The following is a 5,555-nucleotide window of genomic DNA, read 5'->3' as shown; positions in this document are numbered from 1 at the left end:
CAGAGTTAGCTTTACAGCAAGAGGAAGGTCAGGTATGGGAGTTCAGTTTGTGCCCTTTGCCAATCCAAACACGATTTCTTCATGCTGAGTACTAGTAATTAACTGATCTCTAGTGAATTACAGCACCTGGGTTATCCATCCTTGCTACCATGAGAATTATTAAGCAGCAAACTGTGAAGCTAACAGCTCATTAGAAGCTTTGCAAAACACAGCAGCACGTAGCCCGAGGCCCACAGACTCCCGATATATCACAGTGTAGAGAACTGCAATGGCAACAAGATGACCGGTATAAAGGGAGAATGACTGGAAAGATCTGGGATGTGGGAGCAGCAGGAGGATCGGCAGAAGGGCTGTAAAAGGCACCCAGATTAGCAGGTCATCAAGATCCTAGCACAGCAATGTGCAGCTTTTCAGGTTACTTGGAATAGAAGGGGTGGCCTATATCCAGACTAAAATAAAGACTTAAGCCATCGAGGGGCAATGGTGGGAAGATAAAGGACAGGCTGGAGCCCTTGGCAGCTTGGAGGAGGTGAAAGAGGACAGTGAGGAAATCCTAATGACTCGCAGAGGTGGGACAGGACAGGTAGAAAAATCATGGGCAGCTCCTAAAGGGCACAGAGGGCACTTCCCAAGCCAGCCACCCTCCCCAGCCAAAGCAGCGACCAGGAGATGTGAGGAGGACTTCAGAGCAGGCAAGCCTTGTTCCATGGGTCGCTGTAAGGACCCCTGACAGGCCAGCTGGGTACAAATGTCTTGGTGCCTGGCCACTGGACAGACTGCTTGAGTACATGCATCTCAGTGCTCATATGTGGGTGTGTGAGTACAAGCGAAATCAGTTTCAAAATAAGATCACCTCCTCTTCCTACGGGGCCTTTCCTACCCTCTCACAACATTACTTCCACCCACAGGTGACAAGAAACATAACACAACAGAGCTGGTAGGGAGCTCCAGTGAGGAAAGAAACTGTGGGAGAGGAGGGAAGATAAAGGGAACTTAGGGGGAAGATAACTGTGGTGCTTAGGGGACAAAAAGCAGAAGGCTGTTCGGACAGAATGAATGAATGATGGTCCATCAAGAAGAAAGACACAGTGGAAGCAGCAAGATGGAAAGAGAAAAAAGAGGGTTGTGGGACACGGGAAGATTCACAGAAATGACACCAAAAGGTCCTGAAGACAAAGTTTGAACAAAATGTTTCAGGAAACAGGAAGATGGAGAAAAAAGGGTATTGGAAGGATGTGCATGCACAAACCAGCTATTGTGGAGAGAGAGAGTTGAGTTAGGATTTGTGTCCTGAATACAATGCTGTCATACTCAAGAACATATGGACACACAGGAGGTGTCTGAGGCAACTTTGTGCAAGTAGCATGAAGGAGCTTTGTGCAAAGGATTTCTGCTGGAAGGGAGCATTAATACTAGTGGGATGTGGCAAGGATGACAGAATCATAGAATAGCTTCGGCTGGGACCTCGGTGGGTCATCTGGTCCAAGCCCCTGCTCAGAGCGGGGAAAGAACATAATACATAGGAGATGAAAAATTCCCTTGCATCTTCACAGATAGAAAGTTAAGCCTTAGCCACACGCCAGAAATGCGTACCCAGAGTCAAACCTTCCCTTGGTGTTCTATGGTTGATGTTCCCCGCTGGAAGCAATGCTCATTTTACAGATTACTGGAATTGCTACTATAATTGCTCTGGATTCTTTGCTATGGAGCAGCGAGGTTTTTTTCATATCAAAAGCAGGCAGAAGACCCACATGACAATCAACCTGTAGCTTGCGCTAAACACACATGCACATCTGATGCACAGTTGATGCCAGCACAAAACAAGATAGGAAAAATATTTCTCATGCAAACTGGGTTGGTGGTTAATCAAGTGAATCGTACCTTTTAGAGAGGTATCCTAGCAACTCCACAGCAGCCACAAGTCCCGGCTGACAGTGCACACTGATGCAATTGTTCTTCTCCTGCAGACATCAAAACTTTCCAGCTAATCAAAGAGATAATTCGAAACAGGAGACCACGTTAAATTTGATCCAACAAAAGGGAGTTTTATAAATGAGCGATGTCACCCGGGGCATCTCTTATGCTTAAAGTTGTCATCTCGGAACAAGAGTAGGTCAGGCTTAGCGAAGCCATGCAACTCTGGGAACAAAACCTCCCTTCCTGCAATTGGCAGCACGATTCTCCTGAAGGTGCTCGCTTCTGCCGTGTCAATTTTTGCTGGTCTCTGCTTTAGAGCACTATGTAGAATTTATTACTATTTTCTTGAATAGCAAAGGCTCACCCGAAGCACTCTCTAGAGCACAGGTACCAACAAAAAGCTGATGCTCTTGTAGCCATTTGCCCCAGGATGTTTCCCTGAACAAATTCCTCCTCCTAACGTTCCAGATCAGGTATTCTTTCACATCTCCCGACAGTGCAAATAGGCTCTGGGCTAGCTGGATTAGATCTTCTGTCTCAGGACCAGCAATGAACCTGAGGCTACCAAGTAGTCTAAGCACATCCTCTCCAAGAGTCCCCATTTTGGAAGCATTACAGATTTGCAATTCACCTCTTTAGGCAGGTATGCAATAGGCGAAGCAAAATCAGAAATACAGGAGTTATTAGGGTTCTGAAAGAGAACTTTTTTTTTTTTTATTCTTTAGCTAGCCTAAAGATACCACAGATGTAAGAAAAATATTCAATATGTTTAAGCATTTCCCAGTTCACTTTTCTTACCACTGTAGTGTTCTTCAGGCTTCAGTTCAGAGTTGTGAAGGGCATCCCAAGTTCCCCTCCTAGAGCTTACATCTCTTCTCCTGGATTACAGAAGATCTACTATGCACACACCTCCCCCCCGTTCACCTCCTCTCTCAAAGAGAAAAATCTTTATTATTCTTCTTAAGCTTCCTGTTTTCTCTGTCAGGTGAGCCCTGACACATGACCACCTTCATCAGATGTTCCTCAGATACTTTTGTTTGATGACCACTCTCCTGGGGATCAGAACGAGAAGACCAGTTTGCCCGGGGCAGTAACCATCTCCCTCAATATTCCACTAAAACAGTTAATCAAGCTTTAATGATCTTTTCTTATTAGAATGGAGGAATTTCTCCCATCACCTTTGGTGGTTCAGAAGGAAAGCAAAACACAACAGATATAACAGCCACACGATCTGAACACCTAACAAACAGAATCCACAACTGGACATAAACATCAAATCATACACAAATCATCATCAAAGCATTTGTAACCTACTTTTTACCACAAAAGATGGATTCTTTTGCAGTCAATCAAGTGCTATTAAACAGTGCCACCAGTAAAAGCAACATGCAGACTATCTGGATACAATACTTGAGAGCAGGGGTCAAGAGGACTACAGGGGATCAATGTGCCCAAACGTAAGGTCCATTTTTAGTCTATTTTAAGACCTGCAGAAGTTCCTTTCAGTCAGTAGAAAACTGTTACTCAACAGCAGAAACACTGCTTACAGATGTTAGAAGGACCTAAAGCTTTCCCTGCGCAAACAGAAGATTCCCTCTCAAAGCGCTGGCTTTATACGTTTTTACTGTAGTGGTATTCGCATACAAGTAACTCGAACTGGAAAGTGTGGCAAGAAAAGAGAATAAACTGTAGAGATAGAGACCAATGAGGGGAAAAGGGAAACTATACCTGTGATACTGTTCCCAGCAGATTAATTTATTTTCACCTTCCTAATGCAGATACACCTTTTTTTTGTGCAAGTCACCGCAGTGTTTGCTTCAGGAAGAGTCTGGTAACAGGATGTGAACATTTGTGAAGTTAAGAAGGGGCTGATAATATGAAACAGCTTAGAAACTATACATTTGTAATTGAAACAGCAGGGCATATCAGTTCAGCACGATAGTTAGAATTTGCCAGACGTTAATGGGTTGACTTGCAAAGAAACAAAAAACAACCCTCCATACACTACATGATCCTTAATAACCGCAGCAGCTACATCATTGTTTTATGCCTTAGAATCCTCAACCACAGGAAAGAAAAATAAACAACCCAGCCCAGCAGTATCTTCAGGAGCAAAGCGCCCTCTTCTCGAAGGGCAGCCGTCATCTCCAGTTAGGACAAGAAAGTTAAGACAAATAACCATCCACTCACAAACACGCAGAGCGTTTACCCACAGACTTCTCCTACCTCTCTTACAACACAGTATTCCCCCAAAGAAGCCTTTGCGGAAAAGTAACATAAACAGTTAAATTCACTGTTACTGGTCAGAATTGTCTTGATATTCTGACCATTTGCAAGCAAAATGAACCAGCTAAATTCTGTAATATTATAATCAATATAATTGGGACTGTAAGCAAGCAGGTGAACATGAGTTGCTCTTCACTACAGGGTGCCTAGCGAGAACGGTCCCATACACTGGGTCTGGATCTGTGACCGATTTTCTTTCTGAATGGGGGAGCAAACAGAGTTATTGCATGATGCAGACACCAGACTTTCTTTTCAGAAGAGCCATTGTGTTCAGAGAAATCCTGACTCAAAGCATTTTGAAATCATGAGAATTCTTCTCTGTATTTTAGCAGGTTTTGAATCAGGCTCAATAGGGAGCATATCAGAGAGGCATTTCAAAATCTGTTGTTCTAGTAAGGAATGACCTTCAGCTTATTTTCTGGAACGCCTCTGCTAAATCCTTCATTGCCTACCTTTTTAATTTGTGTACATGGCACCATGCAGTGAATAACATCACTAGCAATGTTGCTACCAACCCTCCCTCCCCCCACCAGTGTCAATAACATGATATAAAAAGTCAGAACTTTGTGTTAAAGATGATCTACACACAAAAATTTTACTCAGCTCATTTAAAAAAACCATTTTGTTAAAAAACGACTTAGTAATGATTGGAATTTTACATAGAAAATTCAGAAATTACAAAAAATGGCATTATATAATAAATATAACCTGCATATATGAGAAGAGTTAGACAAATTTGCTAGTAAGGTCTACAGAAAACCTATGCAGAAGAAAGATCAGCTGCTCCTGAGTTGATAGTGTTTCTGCTGATGTTCTTCTGAGGTAACATGATTGCAGTGTAGAATACTCTTTTTCTACCCGAGCCTTTGTGCTAGGTACATCTTTTCTATCCATTTCATGACATGGTTTAGTGGGCATGGTGTTGTTGGGTTGATGGTTGGACTCGATGATCTTGGAGGTCTCTTACAACCTTAATGATTCTATGATTCTATGATTCTATGACACTGATGTTACACATGCCTTCTCCCGAAACGGTTAAGAGGCTCTCCAAGTGCCTGAGAAAGAAAATATCTGAGGCCTAAGAGAAGTAGTCCAAATGAAAAGCAGTGTACTGTGAGCAGCCTACAGGTAAAAAAACCTCAACTCTTCCTATGCTGGCTAGCCAGAGATGCATATCTAGCAGCTGCCCTGAATGCCAGGGCTGCCACATAAAAGCTTGTTGCCTTCTTAGCCAACTCACTCTGCAATAAATTATAATGCTCCCTTGTGAGAAGTATAATTTTACTTACATACCATTACACGTCAGTAAGTCTCAAAGATTTAGAGAGCAATGGCAAGAGAGAGAGGGTGTG

The sequence above is a fragment of the Pygoscelis adeliae genome, unplaced genomic scaffold (assembly GCF_000699105.1).
Source record: "Pygoscelis adeliae isolate BGI_AS28 unplaced genomic scaffold, ASM69910v1 Scaffold57, whole genome shotgun sequence".
In the NCBI taxonomy this organism is placed as follows: domain Eukaryota; kingdom Metazoa; phylum Chordata; class Aves; order Sphenisciformes; family Spheniscidae; genus Pygoscelis; species Pygoscelis adeliae.
The sequence above is the reverse complement of the archived record's forward strand: the minus strand, read 5'-3'. Positions refer to the sequence as shown.